Source organism: Rousettus aegyptiacus, unplaced genomic scaffold (assembly GCF_014176215.1).
Source record: "Rousettus aegyptiacus isolate mRouAeg1 unplaced genomic scaffold, mRouAeg1.p scaffold_m13_p_15, whole genome shotgun sequence".
Lineage (NCBI taxonomy): Eukaryota > Metazoa > Chordata > Mammalia > Chiroptera > Pteropodidae > Rousettus > Rousettus aegyptiacus.
In genome coordinates, this window is record NW_023416290.1 from 2762062 (window position 1) to 2784176 (window position 22115).

Here is a 22115-nt window from a genome sequence, read left to right on the forward strand (position 1 = left end):
CGCGAGCGCGAGCGCCGGCGGCGGCCGTGCGGGCAGCAGCGCGCGGGCCCCTGGGGCCGCCACCCCCGGGCAGCCGCGGGTCCCGCGGCGCGGGGCGCGCGCGCCAGGCGCTCCGAGCGCGCTCTCCGGGGTCCCCGGGGTCCGCGGCGGCGCCGTCCCCGGGCGGCGCGGCCCGGCGCAGCCTCCGCCGCCGTCGCCGCCGCGCGCCCTGGCCGGTGCGCCACCTCGCGCTCGGCCGCGCCGAGGCGGCTGGAGCCGGGCGGCCCCGGGCAGCGCGGGGCCACCGGCTGCGCTCGGCGGAGCGCGCTCCCCGCGAAGGCGCCGTGTCTCCCGCGTCCCGGCGAGTTGACTGCAGTTTCTGAAGTTGGAGGGAGCCCTGCGAAGGGGAGGTGGGTTTTTACCATCTTCACGCGGTGGGGAGCGGGGGGCGGCACCTCTGGTTAGCGGGGCACCAGCCGGGGAGGTCGGGGTGCAGGAGGCGGGCACGGCACGCGGGGCGAGGCTGGCTCCAGCCCCGGGCGAACGCGCCAGGTGGACCTGGCGGGGGGAACGCAGGTGCGCCGAGGGCACGTCGCCCGCGGGGCGCATCCCCGGCTTCTGGGCTCGGGGGGTGCGTCGCGCGGCGGGAGGCGGCAGCGGGTGCGCGCAGGGTCTCCTCAGCTGTCTTCTAAGTCCTCAGGGGTGGGGTGACTCCTGCGACATTCCTGGATGCGACAGATCTTTGTGGCTGGGAGCCGAGCCAGGCCCCCAGGCTCCCGCGCACCCCGCCGGGTTATTCATCCCCCGGGCAGAAGTTGCCCGCGTTTCTGTGATTGGAGCCCAGCCCTGTAGCGTAAATAATAATAATAATAATAATAATAATAATAATAACAACAACAACAACAACAACCGATATGCCATCCCAGCGTTTCGTGCTATAAGGCAAATGGAAGGAGAGCGCCGCCCCGTCTGCGCGACTCCGTGCACCCTAAGAACGCGGGCCGCTCTCAGGGAAATAGGATACAGATTGCACTTGAGTTTCGCCCCGTCCGGCGGCCTGCGCCTCTTACGTAAGCCTCGCGCCCGCCGAGCGGCTCCGTGTGCAGGGCCGGCAGCTGCGGCTCCCCGGCCCGTTTGTCGAAGGTCCCGCCCGAGCAACATTTAATGAAAATGCGGACATGTTAGAGCGGCCTGTAGTCTGAGGCAGAGCGCGCTCCTCGCATCCGAGTGTCTTGTAACGGGGAGCATGCAAGGAAAAACCCAGTGTATTTGTCAAGGCAGCTCCAGGAATTAGACTCATAAATCATGTTTTAAAATAGAGCGCATTGTGCAGAGAGCTCGCAGAAGCTCCCTCTTTGAACACATCCCCTTTGTCTTAGCAAAAGTGGGAATTGTTCATGCCAGACAATTGTTGAGTCTGAAAGTTAAATGTACTGATGGGCTTAATTATCTTAATAAACAAAGAGCATGATTTATAGGTAGCTGTCTGGTCTGCTTTGAAGGACAGAATTTTTTAACCTTTCTTTCTCATTTCCCCCCTAGAGATTCCTTTTAAACAGAGCATTAGATTATCACTGTTGATGGTTAGTATTTGAGTTGATTAAATTTGTAAAAGGAATACGTTGCAATACCACATAGCACTTGGTAACTAAGACAGTGAATGTTAGAAATGGGGAGAATATTCAGATTCTTTGCTACAGAAATCATCAGTTTAACTAAACTGATAACATTAAGACTGCCCGAATGCATTTCTTTCTTTCTTTTTTTTTAAATCTGGACTCGTAATCATTGTTTAACCCAAAACTCAGAGGGTATATTTTAGCGTAAGATTTATTTAGGCAATCTTTAGAGAAAGAAGCACATTTATTTATGGTAGCCCTGTGTATAGAACAAGATGAACTAGTTATGGGCACCTCGTTTAAAAACCTATCATAGTTTTTTTTTTAAGAATTATAAGAAAATATGCAAAATGTCGTTTCCAAAGTTGAGACGTGAGTCCAGTCAACACATGGCCCTTGGTGAGAGCAGCTGGCCATGTTTTAGCGCTAAGAGGTTCCATCCAGGCATCTCAAACAGGTCCCCCCCACTCCCCTAAAGCATGGTCGTTTTGGCATAGGAGGACAGACCTGGGCTGGCTGCCAGGTACCGTCCGAATCTGGGCAGGTCCCCTAAGCTGCGCCTCAGGGTCCCCGCCTGTGAGGCGGGGTGACAGGAGCACCCCGTCATCGGGTCATGCTGAGGGTTAAACGCGTCCTTCGATGCGAGTCTGTGGAACCGGGCCCGGCGCATCATGCCGGGTACGGTGCTCATTGTGAGGGAATGAAATGCGTCTCCGGGCCCCGTGGACAGCAGGGAATGACCACTGACGATGGCCAAGGAAGCAGTTCACACGTCAGATAAGGGAGAGGGTGCACGCATTTATTGAGGTCTCCCAGTGATGCAGACGCCGGCTGGCGTTTGACCCCTGTTCCAGCGACTCCCCGCCAGGGCGGGTGGCTCTGTGTCCACTGTGGAGAGGAGGAAATGGAAGCCCAGAAAGTAGAAATCAGCGTTGGGCTCTTAACCGCGGCGGACTGCTGCGGGCCTGTCCTCGGCCCTGCTGCCTGAGCTCGCCAGCGCGTTCTCCACCTCTTCTCTGTTCATCCTCGTAATTTCCTAATGCAGTAGGCGCATTATCATCCTCGGGTTACAGGTGAGGCCGTTTAAGTCACGCAGGAAAGGGTGCCCAGTGCTCGGCAGCCCTCGCGACCCCGGTCTGTGGGGTGCGGAGCTGGTGTCAGGGACGTCGTGACTGTTGAGTAAGTAGCTCCCCGCCCCGGCGCGGCGTCAGGTGCCCGCAGGTGAAGTGAGTGCTCTCCTGCAGCTCGATGTGAACTCTGTTGCCTTCTACTTCCTTATTCATATATTCAGTGAGTCAAGAAAAAAAAAAAAATCGGCTCGCTGTTAGGGCCCATGTGGGCGGGTGGCACGCCCAGCTGTTTCCTGCCTGCAGACGGGGCTGTGGTCCCCGCAGCCAAAACCACCGCGGCGGCCGGAACCGCGCACGAGCAGCACCCTGCCGGCCCTCGGCCTGGCTGCAGTCGCAGCTGGGGAACGCCCGGGCGCAGCGGGGATTTGTGCCTCGCCTCCGATGGGCGCGCCTCCGGTGGCCCCCGAGCCCGTGCGGTGAGGGGCGGCGCTGTGTGCGAACCCGGTCCACAGCCTGCTGGGTGTCTCGCCTGGCCACCGGAGGCTGGGAATGGCTGAGAGGCCACAGTTTTCCTGGGGCTTCCTCAGGCGATCACGCCGATTGCACAGTGTTCTGGCCCTTGGTAAATATTGACTCTCTTTTCTAGATATTAAAATCTTATTGCTGCATAAGGCACACAGGCAACAGACTGCTCACAGACCGACTTCATATTGAATTAAACCTCTTAGCTAATGCGCCCCACCACAGAAAGGACTTCAAGACAGATGCTCTAAGGTGGCTTTCTTTCTTCTTTTTTTTTTTTTAAATCAAAGCCCTCTGTACAGCGTGATGACTGTAGTTAATACTGTGTTGCATATTTGAAAGTTGCTAAGACAGTAGACCTTGAAAGTTTTCGCCACAAGAAAAAAAAATCCTAACTACATATAGTGATGACTCATTGTGGTGATTATTTCTCAGTATACATAGATATTGATTCATTATGTCGTACACCTGAAATTCATGTAATGGCGTGTGTCAGTTATATCTCAGTTAAAAATAAAATAAAGTGAAACCTCTCTGGGAGCGAGCTCTTAGGAGGCGGCCGCCATGCGCCCGGCGATCAAACGGCACAGACGCCGTGTGCCAGAAAGAGCCCTCGCCACCACGCGGCTTCCACAGCTCTCTGAAATGCTGTCTGCTTCAGGCAAGCCCTCCTTTTCAGAGGACAGATGTTCCCTTTTGCTGAATCGCGACTTAGGTTCCAAATGCTCCTCTGTCCTCTGCTCTGGATTATTCTATAGTAAAATCTTCCCCGATCACTTCTGTGACTTGAGCTTGTCCATAATATACTTTTAACTAATTCTTCAGAGTTTACATACAATTCTGTTTTCGTTCCTGTCTGTGTTGTGTTGTCTATTTATTGGTTTAATCTAAGGCCACTTCCAAATCTTCGAATAACTTTCCCCCGACGCCCAGCTTTCTCTTGCCATCCACATGGGCAAGAAGTGCAAGCCGCTTCTAATATGGGCATGCGTGAATGAGGATGGTTTACTGTCCCCAGTCATCTACTATTTTGAATGACCTCCACTTGGGGATCGAGGCGTCGGGCGCCGATCGTATTTCTAGAGCTCTCGCCTCATACATCTGGGAGCCATGCGTTGGGGGAGTATAAAGGTTCCTGGTTATACAAGCAAGCAGTTCGTATGCAACATGGCAGAGACCATCCCTCAAGGCTGGGACAGTTGCTGAGTTCGAGAGCACGGGGCGGGTGTGGGAGGAAGACAGCTCTGAGCGTGACTTATCTGCCGCGTTGCTGGCCCTTGCTGCGACGCCTCCTGGGTAAGAGTAGGGACGAATCAGTGACCTAGAGGACTCACCACACGCAGGTGGCCATGCGTGGAACTCCAAACCCTGTGTGTTTTAACTCTCCCGGTGACCTTATGTGGTATCACTTTATTATCCTCTTTTGCAGAAGTGGACACTGAGGCCCAGAAAGGCGAGGGCATGTGTCCGAGGTCACCCTAGTGCGTTTCGGAGACGAGGTGCTGCTGAGCTCTCTGATGGGGCGCCTACGGCCTCCAAGTTTGGAGGCTTCACGATGGTTAAACCACGTTGCGTAGGCGCCCTGTGTTATGCTTCTCGAAATAACCCCCGACTGCCCCACACGGTCCCCGCCATGGCGCTGGGTAGGGCCGGAGGGACTGTGGGGAGGTGCGTGCCCGGCCCCTCGCCCGTGGCCCACGGCTGGCATGTCCTCCCCGTGTGTTCGTGAGCTCAGTCCGTGCGACGAGCTCGGACACGAAAACCACACTCGCCGTTGTGACACGGGAAGTGGAAAGCCTCCGAGTGATAACGGGCCGCGCCGGAGAGCACGTCCGCGCTTATCTGCGTTCAGGGGCCGGCGCTTGCGCCATCCGCCGCGAAGAAAATGCAGAAGCCCGAGATTTTCTCAGGCGATTAAAACAACAACAACAAAAAGTTAAAAAAAAGCGTCAGTAAGGGACATGCCGCAGTGGCGTTGTGTGTCATTCACGAGACTAGGGGTTTCTGAGTGGACGAGCACGCACGTCCAACGAGGAAGGTTCCAGCGTGCCATCGCCGAGCAGAAAGACCGCGCCAAGTCCTTCTCCGACTGCCGTCGAAGGCAGGATTTCAAACCGGCTTGCAACGTTTTCAAAGCCCTCGTGCCGAGCTCCGCCTCCTCTGTGTCTGCTTGATTTCACACGGGAGCGACATTCGTTCAGAACGCTCCTCACATCCCTGGGGGTCGAGCTGTCGTTTGGTTGGTACGATCTTCCAGCGTGTCTTGTTGCCTCGCTCACTCCCCGCCTCGGTTTTTTGGGGCTGTGCAGTTTTCAAACTACTGAAGAACTAAAAACTTATCCAAAAGTCGGTTTTCTAAACGTCAACTTTGTTGCAGAGGACAGGGAAATTTGACCTTACCGGGGGCCTTTCCTTAAAAAGTGCACAGCGTTTGAAACCGTATGAACCTTATGGAATAGGCAAGTTTTAGACCAAAAACAGTGATTCTTGAGCAGGTCAGCAGTAGCTTTTCGCAGGACCCGGTGCCTCCGAACCGTGCCGTGCATTGCATTTGCAGGTGATCAGCTTCGATGGATTTTCCCAGAGTAGCGACAGGTCTGGCTCGGTGGCCACTGCTGTCTCCTGTCATTTTAGTCTTTCGGGGACCCCGGGTTCCCTGAGGACGCAGGGGGCCCAGAGAAGGCTCAGGCCCCCCGGTCTCACCGAGTGACTGTCACGGCTGTTGGCGCCGCTTCTGCCGACTCCAACCCTTCACCCTCACCGGCACCCCTGGGAAACTTTACGTTCGAGGGGCTCATGTTATAAGTCAGAGGCAATAAAAGCACACGAGACGACAATGGCTTTTATTTTTTTTTTAAAAAAAGCCAGTCTGTACCTAGCCGCACACAGACGCCGCTCTGCGCTCGGCACTCGAGAATTGCGTCCAGAGCCGCCTTGTTATTTTTGCCCCTGACACCTTCGCGATCACCGCAAACCTCCCGCTCACTCGCCGCTGATGGCCGGCAGCTCGCGGTGCCGGAGGCCGAGTTAGTGGGCGCGCCGGCCGACGCCCCACACGCGGGTTGTTGCATGGCGCCCCCTCCCTGCCCCACACGCCCAGGGGCTGCGGGAGTCTCGGTCTCGGGAGGGGACGATGCTGAGTGGCCGTCGGGACCCGTGCATGAAAGATGCCGGGCCCTGCGGGGCAACTCTCCCTGGGGAAGCGGGGCCGGAGCCGGGTCTGGACCGTGAGCCGAGCGGGCGGCCGCTGGTGACGGGGCCAGGCCAGAGGGGCCGGGTCGAGCAGACGGGGAGCCGCGATGGTGCGGGAGGGGCGGCCGTCGGTCCAGGTGACTGGAGCACGTCGCGGGCATGGCCGAGGTGGCCGTGGAGAGCAGGGGCTGCGGCCACTTCAGGACGGGGCGCAGGGGCCTGTTCGGTTGTTCTTCTAGAAGGATGCCTGGGTGTTCCGTAGGGAATGGATGGGGTCGGGGGTGCGGTGGGGGGGGGGCAGAACAGAGATGCCTGAGAAGGAGCCGCTGCGTCCCAGTGTGGGCTTAGGGTCTGAACTCGGACCGAAAAGAGTGGGCGTAGGAGGAGGGGGGCAGCGGGAGGCAGTGGCTTTCAGGGCGACTCCCGGGGCTTGAGTAACTGGACGGACAGAGGGGCCGTCGGTCATGACAGTGACACAGAGGCCGGCACGTTTGCAGGGCACGGTGAACGCGCTTCTGGGCTCTTGTGCCGCGAGGCACAGGGCCACGCCCAGGCCTCGGGGTTCAGCCGGCACCTGCCAGTGGTTCTGGGACTCGGGGCGGAGGCGGAGCTGGAAATACAGGTTCGCAGTTGGAAGGTGTGGTTCAGATTGTGGTCTGCCCGGGAGGGCGTGTGGAATTAAAAAAACAAAACAAACAGACGGCGCTGAGGCCTGGGTGGCCGGCAGAGGCGGAGGCGGAGGAGACGGCGTGAGAGACGTTTGTGACAAGGCCCCGGACACTCAGTGGGGAAGCCAGAGGCAGAGCGGAGCGAGAGGCTCGACGGGACGGAGCCAGGGGCAGGTCTGACGCTCGCCTGCTTGTCTCCGGCCGGTGACGGCTGCGTCTCATGCGGCTTTCAGTGCCTGCCAGCGAACAGGAAGACCTACCACGTGGAGGGGGGGCGGGCCTGAGGGGGAAGGAGAGAAGTGCGCGGCAAAACCACGAGGAACCCGTGCCCCTGGCTCCCGGAAAGGCCACTTCTCGTCTCCCTTTGCCATTCATTTTCCTCCTCCGTGGACAGCAGGCCACGCGCGCTTGGGAAACCGGGAAGACCCCCTTTCGTGGGCACGAAGCGCTTGGTTCTCCAAAGCAGGCCTGTCTCGTTGTGCCCGTGACTGAGCATGCCCGAAGGGAAAGTGACCAACGGCTCGCTGTCTGACCGTTTGCAGAAACTCAGCTCGCCCCGCGGCCAGAGGGTTCGGACCTTCGAACCGATCCTTTTGCAGGTATAGATGAGCCTTCCGGCTCATTGATTTATTTGGGACAGACCGAGGACAGTTTCCTGTGATTTTCACTCGTCTTATGAAGAGGCCTCGCTGCGTCGTAGGCGAACGGGGGGGTTTGGTGGTGTCGCAGTCGTGACCGCGTCTTTTGGTTCGCAGCGAGCATTTCCGTCCTGGGCCATTCTGGTCTTTCCTTTGGACCCGAAGGCAGAAGGAACCCCCATCGTAGAGATGTCAGAACTGACACACGGGGTTCAGATGGTGCAGCCAGTAAACGACAGATCGCCCAGGACCCACAGCGAGGCGTTCTGATGCCGCATTCTGGGCGCTCACCGTGCCCTCGTGCCGTCTGTGTCTTCGTGGACAGCTACTAAAGAAAGCTTACAGGTGGAACATTTGAGATGATGATGATGATGATGATGATGATGATTATCATCAGCCTGCCCAAAGCACCAGCAGTAGAAACCGTATTGGCTACAGTCTCTATATTTGATGAACCAGGTTATTTATGCAAATGTACGTGATTAAGTCAGACTTTGGGAAAATCGTTGTCGCAAATGAACGTCTTTTTCTTTCATTACCTTGAAACCTTTAAACCTTAAAAGCTCTGAGTCATAAAATAAAAGGATTCACTATATTAAACTGCGAAATTATCATCGTTAAACTTGCTATTTGTACTACAATGGAAGTTTTTATTTGTCGCAATGGCTGTCATGTGTGAGAAGTGTTCTGTGTGTACACATATGTGTCATGTATATGAAATACAAATCAGTCAGGTTAAGTATAAACTATGGTTTTCCTTTTATGACGTCATTCTTGAGTCCTCCAAATACATTAAGTGGCGTGGCTTGCTTTATCTTGCCAAAGCAGCTATCACGTTACCATTTAATGCCAACGAATTAAAGCATTTATCTTTTTCTTAAGCAGTGTAAAATGATGCGGGATAAATCAAAAGGGTTTATTTTAGTGTTACAACTTGTATTCTATAATTGCGATTTTCTTACCGTTGCTACTGGTAAAGCAGATATTAGCTATTCGTATACAGTAGCACTAGAATCATGAAACTTTATGACTGAAAAGTATATGATGATACATTTATTTTAAATGTATCTTTTGTTTATTAGGTTTTGTATTTTATTTATTTCACACACACACAAAAAGACCTATGAGCCTTGCTACGTGGCAGTTTCCAAATGAAATTAGTTTCTAGCAAGTAGCAAAATGCTGGTACCAGCGCTTATCCTCAAATCTCAATTTCTAGCCTCGTGATGCCAATTTTACGTTTTAGCTGGAGCGGGAAAAATTGACTCCAAAAGGGCTTATGCCTTGGTGGCATCCGGTGGGTTGATCTGTTGTTATTAGCACTGATTTTTAAAAATAACCATACGCTTGTACATTTTTTAAAGTTTTCTACGGCCATTAGGCAGCTATCCTAGTTCTAGGAATTCTTATTACACACGGTAGATGATGGTAGCCACAGCCACTGTAGCTGGGAGATCATAATATAGGCATATGAACATTTAAGTAACAATATAAAGCAGTGTGGTATTTTATTACTGCATTTCATATTTATAATACTAATAGGTAAGGAAACTCAAATGAAGTAAAATGAAAATAACTTGGTCATTTCCTGCCTCGTGTGTGCCGATTTTGCCCAAATGCAAATGTGATCATCCAGGGCTCAGAGCTGGTCTTCTGTTGAGGCGAGTTGACCCTACTGTATTTGTTACTCACTACCAAGATGAACAGTTAAGCTGCCTTACCTACCAACCTCTCCTTGAGTGTGTATTTTAATACTATATACTGGGAGTTTTCATTTTCTAGAAAAGAGTAATTAAATCGTCTTTGCCTCTTTTTTCTTCCTACTGAATTTGATTCAGACGTCTTTATGGTATATATACTTGACATGGTGGAACATGCCTAAATTAGTCATCTAATTTGAATACCATAATTATGTGTACAGCGAGGGCCCGATTGACTGGAGGGCTTTGGGATTGTGTATGTTCTTTCTCCGAGTAGATTTACACACCTATTATTTCAGAGTTCTAAGCCTGCTTCTGTCTGCTGAATAGGCACACAGAGGAAAATGTAAATATTTTTACAAACAGCATCTGGAAAGATGTGCTTCCTGTCCACACGTCAGGAAGTGACATGCAGCTGTCTACTGTGGCTTTTTCTTGTAACAGATTAATAAGAAACATAGAAACGGTTGGAAACAAGGAAGGTGTCACTTGTGACGGTGCCCAAGTTGTCGGCGCTGCATTTAGAAGTTTACTCCTTTGTTTTCCTGAATAGAAAATGAAGATGCTTTGGAATGAAGCCTTATGACTCTTGATAAATATTTAAACGTATCGAGATAGTGGGAAGGATATTTTTTTCTTTGCTTTCTTCCGTAATAATTATTCTTTCCAGAATGGACCTCTTGAACTTTGCTCACTGTCACCAAAGTAGAATTGGAATTAAAGATGTGGAGTCTCATTAAAAGCGTGCGACCCGGGTGACGGCTTTTCGGGCTTAGTGCGGAGACATTTGGAACAGGATCGCTAAACGCTGTAGTCGCTAAGAAAAATAAAACACTGGCGTGTTAAACTTATACTTAATTGAATGGTTTCTGCCACCACGGTCCTTAACCTTTCCAGCCGGCTGAGTTATTTGCTAATAGTGGCACGTCTAGAACTGAATTATTATAGATCTTTTCTGTTAATAAATATTCAATAGCGTTTTCAGGATTGTTCTCCTAGATGCGAATCCTGACAAACGGCCCCGTGCCGGCGGCACACACACTTCCTTTATGCTATTCTGCGGCCACAGGCCACCTGGCATTGGGCCCGTCTCGTGTGTGTGTGCGGGGTCCCACATACCCTGACAACTGTCGGCCTCGGGTGAGGACAAGCCTTCTGCATCTCCGTAGTTACAAGGAGAATAAAAACGATTCCCCTCCTTTTCTTCTCCCTGCGACATGCCGCGGCCTGTGGTCAGAGTCGTGGCCGGGCGGCTGCGGGCATCTTCTTTCTCCACGTCCTCGCTAGCTGCAGGCTGTGAGGGCACGAAAGGCCTTGTTGACATGTGGACGCCTCGGTCGGCTCCCGTCTGTCTCACAGCCCGCTCCGAGCGGCCGCTCCCAACCGGGGTCGACTTCGCACCGCCAGGGCCGTTAGGCTGCCTCCAAAGACGGTTTTGGTGGCCGCGCAGCTGAGGAGGGGTACGGCTGGCATCTGGCGGGCGGGTGGACCGTCACGCATTCCGGCATGCTCAGACAGCCTCCGAGGGACGAGTCCGCCCCAAAGGGTCAGCGGTGGCGAGGCTGAGAAGCCCCAACCCCACAGCGAGGGGACGTCTGTCTAACTCGCGTCGGGGTGTTCAGGCAAGTGGAATCGCGACCTGCAGTTCTAGCGAAGTGGGTCACTTCGTTCGGCAGAATCGTTTGTCGCACACCCGCTAGGTCCCCAAAGACCCCGCGAGGACTGCGACATCGTCCCGGTTTCCGGGGTCCCCACCCTCTCTGCCGCTGTTTGGTGCGGTGCATCCTACGATCAGGCCTGCGGGACATGTTAAGATAGAGATAATTTAGATTTCACTCGCTGAACATAGGGGACTATCTGGGGGAAACCGGTCTCTTTCTAGATGTAAAAAGGAGTCATTTGTGGGTGAAATTTCTCATTTTCTCTTAATAATCGTTCATAGGTCTCATTTCTTGGCCCCCACCCCACCCTGTTTCAACTGGTATTAATTAGAGACGTCAGGGAAAAAGAGGCGGTGTTGACATGTAAAGTGTCATTTTAGAAATTTAGGGGATTAGTTTTTTCACCTCTCCATCGAGGTGTAACTTACATGCCATAAAACCTCCTGTGTTAACGTTTATATTGTTCATAGTAGCCGCGGTGCCGCTTTGGGTAAACTTAGTCGTCGGCACTCTGCGACGAAGGAGCCGAGATGTAAAAAGGGAGAAGCCAGCATGTTCGGGGGGCCGTGCAAGGGTCGAATCCAGAGAAGCCACCTGCCGGGGGGTCGCGTTCAGCTCAGCGATCCCTTCGGCAAACACGGGGGCCAAATGTGTTTCCGAATCCGGCTTCCGAAAAGAAGAGCAGCGTGTTCACTGCTCGTCAGGCGCCGTCCCGTGGGGTCCAGGGAACCCCGTGCTTTCCGTAGCACGAGGGCCGAACAGTCACGCACCTTTCGTTGGACAGAAAAAGACCAAATAACCTCGCGTCAGTTCAAGTCAGTTTTCGGGGCAAACTCATCCGCTAGCGAAGTCACGAAGGAAACTCCGTTTCGGAACGGTGGGGACAGGTTTGCGAGCCTGTCCCGCCATGTCCCGGGGTGTCTCATGTCACATGGTGGCTCTGTCCCTTGCCGGCTCCCGCCAGTCCATCTCTGCCACATACGCACTTCAGACGGCCGAGCTGTGGCCACACTCGTCCCTCACACCTTCCCATCAGACCTGACGGAGCGCCGAGGCGTTGCCTCAGACTTGGCCGCGGGGCGCACACCCACCTTCCCCGCCGCCGCCGCCGCCCCCCGCAGCCCCTCGTTCTGCCCGCCGCCCCAGCGCGGCAGAGCTGAGCCCTCCCGTCTTCCTTCTGCAGCTGCGCGCCTGCCGGGCGTCTTCCTGAGCGTGCGGACTTTTCTGGTTACCACGTTTCCTGTTGTCAAAGAGCCGAAAGCCCGCGGGCACCCCACCCTCTGCCACCACTGCGCTTTCGTCCTCACCAAAAAGGCCCCCCCCCACCCCCGTCCGCCCTCGGCGTCGGCTCGTGAATGCGTTTCCGTAAGCGGCACACATACCCGCCCCGCTGGTGTGACGCCTTCTCCCCTCGGGCTCTGTTCCCAGCATCGATCCCGGGCGGCCTCGTGCCCCCAGGGGGCCAGACGCCGTCGGGTGGAGCCTGCACCTGCCTCGTGCGCCGGACGCCAGGGCCCAGCCGTCCCACTAAGTCCTCGCCGGGCCCCGTGAGAGAAGTGTGTCTGGCCTAGCCCCGAGGCGAGGACACAGGCCCGGCGTGACGGGGCGTGGGGCACGCGGTCCTGGCGAGGCATCTGCCCACGCGGAGATAGGCGGGTGGCCCCGCAGAGCGCAGAAAGCCTTCGCGGCTTCACGGGGCTCACGAATGAACCCGATCCTTCCCTCGAATCCGAGACGCAAAACATCCCATCTCGGGGTAGAACCGGAAACGTGTGCTTTTGCTAGCCTTTCTTTTCTGAAAGAAAAGTTTAATTTTGTTCCTTAAAGGTGGAGTTTAGGTCCTAGGAAGGAAACGTATATTGCAAAGGGGAGATTTGATATTTACGGGTCTTTCCGAGTAGACGCCCCGCCGTTACGGCTCGCAGAAAATGGTGATGCTTCCCGTGGCCGTGAGTCATTTGTTTCTTAAGCGCCTCTCGAACCGCGAGTCGTGAGGATGGCTGAGGAGGAGGCGGGGTTTGCGAGTGAACAGCTCCCTGGTGGCTGGAAATCTCGCTTACCTCCGGCTCGGGAACACGTTTGCTTAAATCGGTCGCCAGCCTGCCCCCCGCTGAAGGGGTCGGGGAGCTGCCAGCCCCGTCCTGAGGCTGCTGGGGCGTCCGGTGTCTTCGCCTGGGAGCCTCGACGCTGTGGTGGGCTTCGGGTGGGCCCTGTCTCCGGGGAGCCCCCCGTGTCCGTCGCGAGGGGGTCCGCACTGCAGACCGGTGGCCCTGACGCCGAGCCTGGCTTCCCCACAGCTCCGGGCGCAGGGAGGCTGTGGCCCCCGCGCCGCCAGGCTGAGCGCCCCCGAGGCCTCCCTCCCTGGCGCACGGTGGCCATCCTCTCATGCCCCTTCAGGTGCCACCCCTCTGCGCACGTGTGTCCCTGGGGCTCTCCGTGCGTCCTAAGCGCCTTACAGAAGGACCCTGCCACTTCGGCTCCTCCCGGACGACCTCATGTTCCCTTAATCACCTCCTTAAAGGCTCTGTCTCCAAGTACGGTCTCTTTTGGAAGTCCTGGGGTTAGGGCTTCGGTGTATGACTTTTGGGGAAACACAATGTAGCTTATAACACGTGACTCTGTAGGGAATATGTAGAGAGGAAAAGCATCAAAAAAGAGCAAGAAAAGGTTCTCGGGGAGCAGGGACCCGCTGTCCCGCACTCCCGAGCCTCTGTCGGCCCCCTGCGCTGCAGGGCAGACCCCCAGGATACAGCCAGCACCCACACAGGACTGCAGTCAGGAGCCGCCCGTCTCAGGCGTGAGCCCAGCCAGGCGGGGTGCGGGGGCTGTGTCTCCTGTCCTGGGAAGCCTGGCCGTTGCGGGGCGCAGAGTTGGCAGGGGACAGGCAGGCCGTTTGGTTTCCATACTACACCACGACTGTCAGGGAGCGAGCGTCTGGTGATCACGGCACACCGGATGGACACCCCTTCCCGGGGTGTTCGTCAGCAGCCGTCGGCTTCCATCGCCCCGGTCGGGGCTGGCTGTCCGCAGGCGCGAAGTTCTGGGTGCAGGTTTTCCCAGGGGACGTTGTGTTGCTTGGTGGTGGTGGTCAGTTTCATTTCCCTCATGAATGGTGCAAGGAGGGCTCAGGGCCCCCTCTGGGGGCACAGAGCATGCAAGGCAAAGGCATCGCATTGTGAAAGCAAAGTGCCCCCCCCACCTGTGTCTGAATTTGTATGTAAGCGAAAGAGGAACTTCAGCAACAGTCTTGAGAGGAAAAGAAAACTGAAGCTGTAGCTGTAGTTTAAAGAAGGGCGCGCTCGCCTCGCCGAGCGGGGAGGGCCTGGGCTTTGCAGCTGCAGAGAAGCGTTTACTGCTGGGTTTGTAGCTGGCGAAGCCTGGGAACACAGACCACACGGCCTAGAACAGCACCGTGTGTTACAAAGTAACAGTAACACACTGTGTGTTGTGTGTAGCCCCTGCGTTCTAGACTTTGTGACCACCCTCAGGCCTTTCGACAATTAAGTGTGTTAGGCTGCCTCCCCCAGTGCTAGTTGCCTCCCTGATTCCCAGCTCACCCGCTGAAATAGGACAAAATAGAGAAGTAACAAAAATCCTAATTAATGATTACGGAATGTTTATTTGAGTGCCAGGAGCTATATTCCTTTGGAGGGAAATGGACTTTGGGGGATTAAAGACCATACAAGTAACATTGATACCTAGTTGCAATTCTGATGAGCTACTGTAACAACGCACGTTTCCCTTATATTGCTACATTTACTCCCCCTAAACTTATAAATCACTCAGCCCGCCTGATCCTTTTTGGAAGGAGTTGATATGTAACTAATACATGAGCAAAGAAGCACACCCTCATATATATGCATACGTTTTTCCTTCTTCTCTATCAGCAAAAACAAAAACTACTCGTGTAGGCCTGGACTACTTTAATACAATCCTTCCCGAAGATAGGGAAATGAACTAGACGACTTTTTACAACACTCTCAGCTCTAAATTCTGATTTAGAATATCTTATAGTTATCAAATAAGGCAAAATCCTGTTATTAAATAGCTCATATAAATCAGCCAGATTAAATACATATATATTATTAAATTACATATGTATTATTAAATATATTATTAAAACATACTTAATATGCATTATTAAATACATATATATAATTAAAATTGAATATTAAAAAAAACCATAAAACGCAGAAGCATAGTTGACCAAAATGCCTGCTGTAGTTCTAAACCTTCAAAGCCTTCAAATGTTGACCGTGTGCTCACATTTACCTGGCTGTGCTGACAATTCAGTTTTGTGCACGAAAGACTTGGGGGGGGGGTGCTTTTGCCACTCCCCGGACCCGGACGCATGTCTCAAGTACTTTGCACATGAAGGGAAAAGTAAATCTCGACGCCATCCTCCGCATTTCTGCCCGTCGACAAACGCTCTTGTGCGGGAATGGGTAGGGTCACGTTCTATCTGTTTCCGGAGCAGGTTTCACGGTGGCCAGCAGCCTGGTTTGGACTCGCACACCGAGTGCAGAAAGGACTCTTGTTTTTCGAGGAATGGACTCGATCGCGGAACACAATGCGCCTTTTCACGGTTTTAACGCTTTTGTGAGCTGACGGTTTGGGCCGCTTGTCACTTCGCTGCTGGTTTTCTTTCTAGGACGCTGTCTGCCGGGTTGGCTGTGAGTCAAGCTGGCTGGTGAAGCTTCATTTTGCTAAATCTGCAGAATGTCTCGTTAATCCTCCTTTCACGTTTCACGGAGTCCTGCAGCATGCAGCCCCCCTCCTTCTGAGGAGGAGGAGGAGGAGGAGGAGGAGGAGGAGGAGGAGGAGGAGGAGGAGGAGGAGGAAAGGCTGTGTGAAGCAGGGATGGGTGGATCAGAGTCCGCTCTGAAGAATCGCCATGTGCTTCTAATCGGCAAATACAGAGTATAGAATCCTGATTTCCCCAGAACAATTTCATGTAAATGCCTGACCATTTTAACTCAGAGCTACTCTTTCTTAGATTATTTTAAAGCTCTAGACTAATTTGCATACTTCTTGCTACTTACTGTATCTTATTTGATTCTGACCGTTTCTAAACTAAATTTCTTATGAAGATTAATATTTCCCATCGAACCAAAATAAAAAAAAAATTCTGTTGAAAACAGACTTCACATCAATGAATTATAGCTATGCTTTTGCCACTCTGCCTATTTCATCTAAAATTAAGAGTTAATTAAAGGAAAATAGATGTAATATTAAGACCTCATCTTCTCTTTGATCATGGCTGCCGCCTCTTAACATGTGTCTAGTTTCCTTAAACCCTATAAAGGGGTCATTTGGAAGGAAAGCTTTCAGGTAATATAAATATAGTCATACATGAGACCTGTGAAGCTACTTCTTACAGGCAGCCTAGGAAAAATGCCTTCAAATAATTATTGAACTAAGAAAAAAAACCCAAAACCTCCCTGTTCTAGATAATCTATGGCAAAATGTCATCCACATGGGGGAAAAAAGTCCCTTTTATTTTCTCAAATTATCTTGAAATAAAAAATTAAAATCATTCGAATATTTTTTTAGAACGTTTGAAACATATTCCTTATAATATTCTTAACGCCTCTACTCTGTGTCAACTGTGAATTTAGTCCCTGTGTCTCTGTGGGTCAAGGCGCGGGCCTCGGGGAGTCGAGCGCGCCCCCTAGGCCACAGAGCAGGGCATCTGGGATTGCAACGCTGCCCAGGGTCCATCCCGGCAGAGCCGCGAGCCCAGTGACCCTCGGACCCCACCCGCGAGCCCACTCTGTTTGGCCCACGTAGCGCTGAGTGGTGGAATATCTTCTTAAAATTCCTCTCAGTGGCGTGCGTTTAAATGTTGTGAGCTGGCATGTAAGAATCGAGGTTTCTGGCTTCTCGGAGGAAATGAGAGCAGAAAACCTGCCCCCGCTGGGTTTCCAGTCCCACGTGGCCCCGGAGGAGGGGCACGCGGGTGCTTGGCACCCGCCGCTGCGGCGGTGATGTGTTCGCCACGGTCCTCGCCACGCCCAGGTCATGTGGCCGGCCATCAGCTGCCTTCTTATCATTGCGAGGCCCTGTGGCTTTTCCTAGAGTTGAGGAAAGTCATATTTTTTACCCACTTCTCTGCCAAATCGCAGACTTCTGAGAAGGCTTTGCTTCCTCGGGCTCACTTCCCTCCGCTGTGGTACCTGCCTGGCCACTGTCCGCAGTGGCTCTGGCCCTTCCTGGGACCGTGACAGCTGCCACCTCTGCTGGGACCGCGCCCTCCACCCCTTCCTCATCCACCCAATGGGACTCGCGCGTCAAAGTTTGCGCGGCCTTTCTGCTTGCTTCGTTAAAAAAAAACAAAACCTCTTTTTTGCACACGAGCCACATTTTTTTTCCCTCATAGCTTTAATGTTCTTCTTAGCAGCTCGTCTAGTTTTATCTTCCCCGATTCCAAGCTGCTTAAAGTCCTATTTCTGAAAACCTCCGCGGTGAGAGAATTTGCAGTTGCCAGACCCGAGACGCCCGTGGCACTGGGGAGCCGAGACCCGCCAAGGAAGGCTGTTCGCGGAGTGGAATCAGCACACGTGACGTGGACCGCGTCTCCTCCAGCGTCCTCCTCCGTGTCACCGGTGAGGACTGTGCTGTCACCTTCCCTGTGGCTTTACCCTCTCTTGCTAAAGACTCTGGTGGCTCCAGCCGGCTTGTAAATTGCCCCGGTTTCATGGGGCCCCGTGTGCCGGGGAAGAGGCAGTGCTTCCTCTGCGTCTGGTTTTTTAAGCCCTCGAGGTGTTCTCAGTTTTACGGCTCCGCATGCGTCTCCCGATTCTCGGGTGCTCAGCCTGAAAGAGTGGACCTCGTGGGAAAGGGGAGTAGAAGAATCCCGCGGAAGGGGCATTCTCCGCGAGGAAAGCATCCCCCGGCTGTCGCGCGACGACGGGCTTTGTAGTACGCAGCACGTTTGCCTTGCCCAGTAGGCAGTCAGTGAACCGATTGTGTCCGGGATTGAACTTCTAAGTGATTCGATATTGTCTGAAGATCATGGTATCGCAAACTGTGTTGTAATCAGAAGCTTGTTGGGGTTTTTTTGTTTGTTTGTTTGTTTTTTCCTGATCAAGGAGCTGGCAGGAGGCCCCCTGTTTGCACGACCGTGTGAGGACCGAGGGGTGACTGACTCTCCCACGAAGGAGACGACCTTTCAGGCTGAGCGCGTGGCTCGTGCTGACAGAGGACGACGGGGCGGGCATGGAAGGCTGCTCGGGCCCCCTGCAGACGCCCCCGCCCGCCTCGCCGCTCGCCTGTGTTGCTCTCCTTTGATGGGAAGGTCTGAGGAGCCTGAGGGGGGGCGGCTTTTCTCCAGCCCAGCGGGGAGGTCAGTGACCTCGGCTTATACTGCTCTGGGAGAAAGCAACGGAGAAGTGAGCCAAGGCAAGTGGAACAGCGCGAAGGCCGGGGGGCTGAGCGCCCGCACTCGGGAGGCTGAGTGCCCGTGCTCGGGGGGCTGAGTGCCCGTGCTCGGGGGGCTGAGCGCCCGTGCTCCGGGGGGCTGAGTGCCCGTGCTCGGGGGGCTGAGTGCCCGTGCTCGGGGGGCTGAGTGCCCGTGCTCGGGGGGCCGAGCGCCCGCGCTCCGGGGGGCTGAGAGCTCGTGCTCAGGGGGCTGAGTGCCCGCGCTCCGGGGGGCTGAGTGCTCGTGCTCTGGCCGGGCCGCTTGTCGTCATGTCTGCCCCCCTGTCCCTCCCAGCCGTGACCCCGAACCGGCCGCCGGCTTCTGATACTGCCGTTTCCTCTCAGGGCCGTGGGGCGTCGGCTGCATTTCCCTCCCAGGGCGGTTGGCGAGCGTCCGCGGTCGCGGGCGGGCAGGCCCATGTGGCCAGGCGTGAGCGCACCCGCACCCTGCGGCCGGCGCGTCCTTTCGGAAACAGCTGCAGCTCCGCGCTGGACATCTCCCCCTTCTTTGTCAATTGCTCTCTTTATTCTCGACCTGCAAGGTCATCTGAAACAGCCTGTCCTGTAGCATCACGTGTCAGGGGCCTAAGGAGCAACTCGGATAAAATGAGGGAGGAGGAGGGAGGGCCGGCGAGGCCACACGTGTCCTCGGGACCCTCCCCACGTGGCCACGTCCTCAGCTGAGTCTTCAGAGGACCCGCTTCTGACCCAAGATGCTTTTCATCTAAAATGCTCCATCTTAGGTGTTTTGCCTTTGCACTACAGCCAGATACCTGCTCATTTCCGAAATACGTCCGTTTGCGACTTATAAAGCGTTAGGATCTTTGGCCTTGTTAGAAAAGGCCGTCGTTCTTATCCGTGCTGCTTCCGAAGAGCTAGAGGGGAAAACCTTTCCTATTACAGGAAAATGGGTCGGCCTCGATTCTTTTTTAGGTATTTGCTTTTTTAAGTCTCTTTAGAAATAGATTTAAATACTTTTGCAGTTGGTTTTAGTGAACAGATTAAAGGTTGAAGCCACTTTATCTCACTTAAGACACCAGCACGAGGAATTATGTGCCGCTGAGACATCCGAACTCAGAAGCTCTGGCCTTGAGAGAAGTAAAGTTGGAGATGCTCTCAGCATTTTCATTCTGAGCATCGAGAGGCTTGCCGAGCGCTTGTCACAGCCACCCCATGGGGAAAAGCGGACTCGGGTCCAGGGGTTTTCGTCGACCCGGCTCCGTCTGCGTGGGCGCGGTCCGCGTGGGCCAGGTGGCAGTGGGCACCGCGGGGCCCCCGCCGGGGCGGCCCCTCCCGCCCCTGGCCTGGCTCCTTCGAGCGGAGTCGGGGCTGGAAAAGGAGCCAAGTGCACCTGTCGTCAAGGACGAGCTTGGGACGAGGAGGGAGCTGGGAGTGATGGAGGCTCAGACGTCCGAGGGGGCGGGGAGGGCGGCAGGGCGGGCGCTGGCCGCCTCTCCGGGGTCCTCTCCTCTTCCTGCAGCCCCGCCAGCCTCCTTTCTGAAGCGGGGGCCGCGGACAGCGGATCAGGACGTCGTGAGGCGCACAGATGGGGGCGCCTCTCCCTCCCACCCTTGCCTCGTCTCCTCCTCGCTGCGACTGGCCTTGTCGCCCAGGCCCGACTTCCCCCCGGGCTCGCAGAGCAGAAGCTGGAGAGGGGAGGCCCAGAACTGGAAGAAAATGAAGCAACTGTTTTTCTTCACCTTTTCTGGCCTCCGTTACCACTGACTCCATTTCTTTCTAGGTCGTGTGGGGCTGGGAGTCCCAATGAGGAAGCCGTGCAAATACCTGTCCTTTTTGCCGTCCGCCCTTCGCCCCCCGCCCCCCAGAGGGACCAGTGCACACACACGCTTTCGGTCCCCGCTGAGAAGGGTGCGCGTGTGTGCGTGTGTGCATGCGTGTGTGTGTACATGCACGTGTGTGCGTGTGGATGGTGGTAATTAAGGCTGAATGTGCACTGTGAGCCACGGGAAGCCTTCAGGTGCTGGGGAGGAAGGTCAGGTGGTCAACACACATGATTCTGCAGCTGCAGATTCTGCCTGACCAGGTGGGAAAGGCCGCAGAAGCCTTCAGAAAGGAATTCTACCTGGGCGGGCGGGAAGGGGAGTGGAGCCGGTCTCGGCCCAGGTAACGGCTTGTCAGCATCGTTTCGAGCAAGAGTCAGGAGCTCGGGCGGGCAGGCGGGCGGCAGAGTGACCCCACGTCAGCAAAGTGAGCCAGAGGGTCCGGAGCCCTCCGGGGGGCCAGGACTCCGTGGAGAGGGGACTCCGGGAATGGCGGTGGTGGCGGGGCCACCACGGCAGCGGGCTTGGACGGCAGCAGGGCGGGGCGAGGACCGTGGCTCACGGAGCCCACGGCTTGGCCGGCAGTTAAATGGTTCCGTGCGACTTTTGGAGAATTGGGAGTGAGTGCGGCACCGATGATGTTCACATCCCGCTGGCCACTCTCTAGGCCTCGTCCTCGGCCCTCCGGGCGCCGCCCTAACCCGACCCCGAAGACACAGGGAGGGGCCCCCGGGAGCTGGCGCCGCCTGGGACGCGCGGTCCCTGCTGCCTTCCCCTTGTGCTTCTCACGTTCATCTCTTCTGGACTTCTCCGGGGTACTTTGTACCCCGAATGACAGGCTGATGTCCCCTTCCATGGGACGGTGCCTCGAGAGAGCGGGGGGTGCTTCCGAAGCCGCCTGTGCCCTCCGGCTCCGACGCGGTGGCCTCTCCGGGCTCGGTTAGACGCCGTGCCCCCAGCAGAGGCCACTCTTTGTCGCCCGCTAGTCTTACTGTTTTTGCTTTAAGCAGAATTTTCACGTTCTTGCAAACCTTTACTCCAAACGTTGAATTATTGGCTTAATTAATCTTTTTGTGTGCTTAAAACATACTTTCTTTACCAGAGTGCTTTTTAAAACAAATAGCCAACATAGTCCCTTCTGATTTCTCAATATGCAGAACAGAAACTTAAACCGTTGCGGCAAAATATACAGCCAAGCTTTTCGTACCTGGAGAAATGAATATCTTTTCAGAAAAGTCACCGTATGTGGGAAGGGCGCCACTGGGCATTCGAACATGACTCAGAACAGACAGGTGTCTGCCCTACACAGAGCTGATGGAAAACGTGAGTCGTGCGGCAGCGATGGAATTTGAATATTATCAGATATTCATTACTAACCATTTTTGGGGCTGCTATCTAAGGGGAAACCCGTGATAAAATTCCCCGACTTTGCGAGTCGAGGCGCCCAGCCCGCTAGAGGGGGTCTGCAGCACGGCCGGACAGGGAAACCCGTATAAAAGACGCAGGGACGAGCCAAGTGTGTCAGCAGCGACTCACGGACGTTTCCAGCACTTTCGCCTCGTGTCGGTTTTCCGCTTCCTCGTGGCGTGCGCGGCCTTCCGGGTCTGAGCCTGAGCCACCCGGACGTCCGACGAAGTAGGGGTTCGGGGGGGAGGGTGACGGGCAGGGGTCCGCCCCACGCAGAACCCGCGGCGTGCGCGGCGCGCGGCCCTCCGCCGAGAAGCGTGGTGCACGGCCCACACCCCGCACGCGTGAGCCTCAGTTTCCCCATCTGCGAACCAGCAGCCCGTAGTCCAGATGCCAGGGACTTCCCGTGGGATGAGGGCGCGCGGGGCGTGGAGCAGATGGTGGCGCCCAGAGCTGGCC

The 22115-nt window shown here is 55.0% G+C and overlaps 1 protein-coding gene across 3 annotated transcripts in view; it reads left to right on the forward strand.

Annotated features, from left to right (window-relative positions):
• Positions 1–237: 237 nt before the first annotated feature.
• The window catches only part of PAG1 (phosphoprotein membrane anchor with glycosphingolipid microdomains 1), a 78666-nt gene continuing 56788 nt past the window's right edge, over positions 238–22115 (forward strand). For all 3 annotated transcript variants that reach the window (XM_036233257.1, XM_036233256.1, XM_016151492.2), the window contains exon 1: positions 238–389. The gene's annotated coding sequence lies outside the window, so the exon portion shown is untranslated. The remainder of the gene's footprint in view (positions 390–22115) is intronic.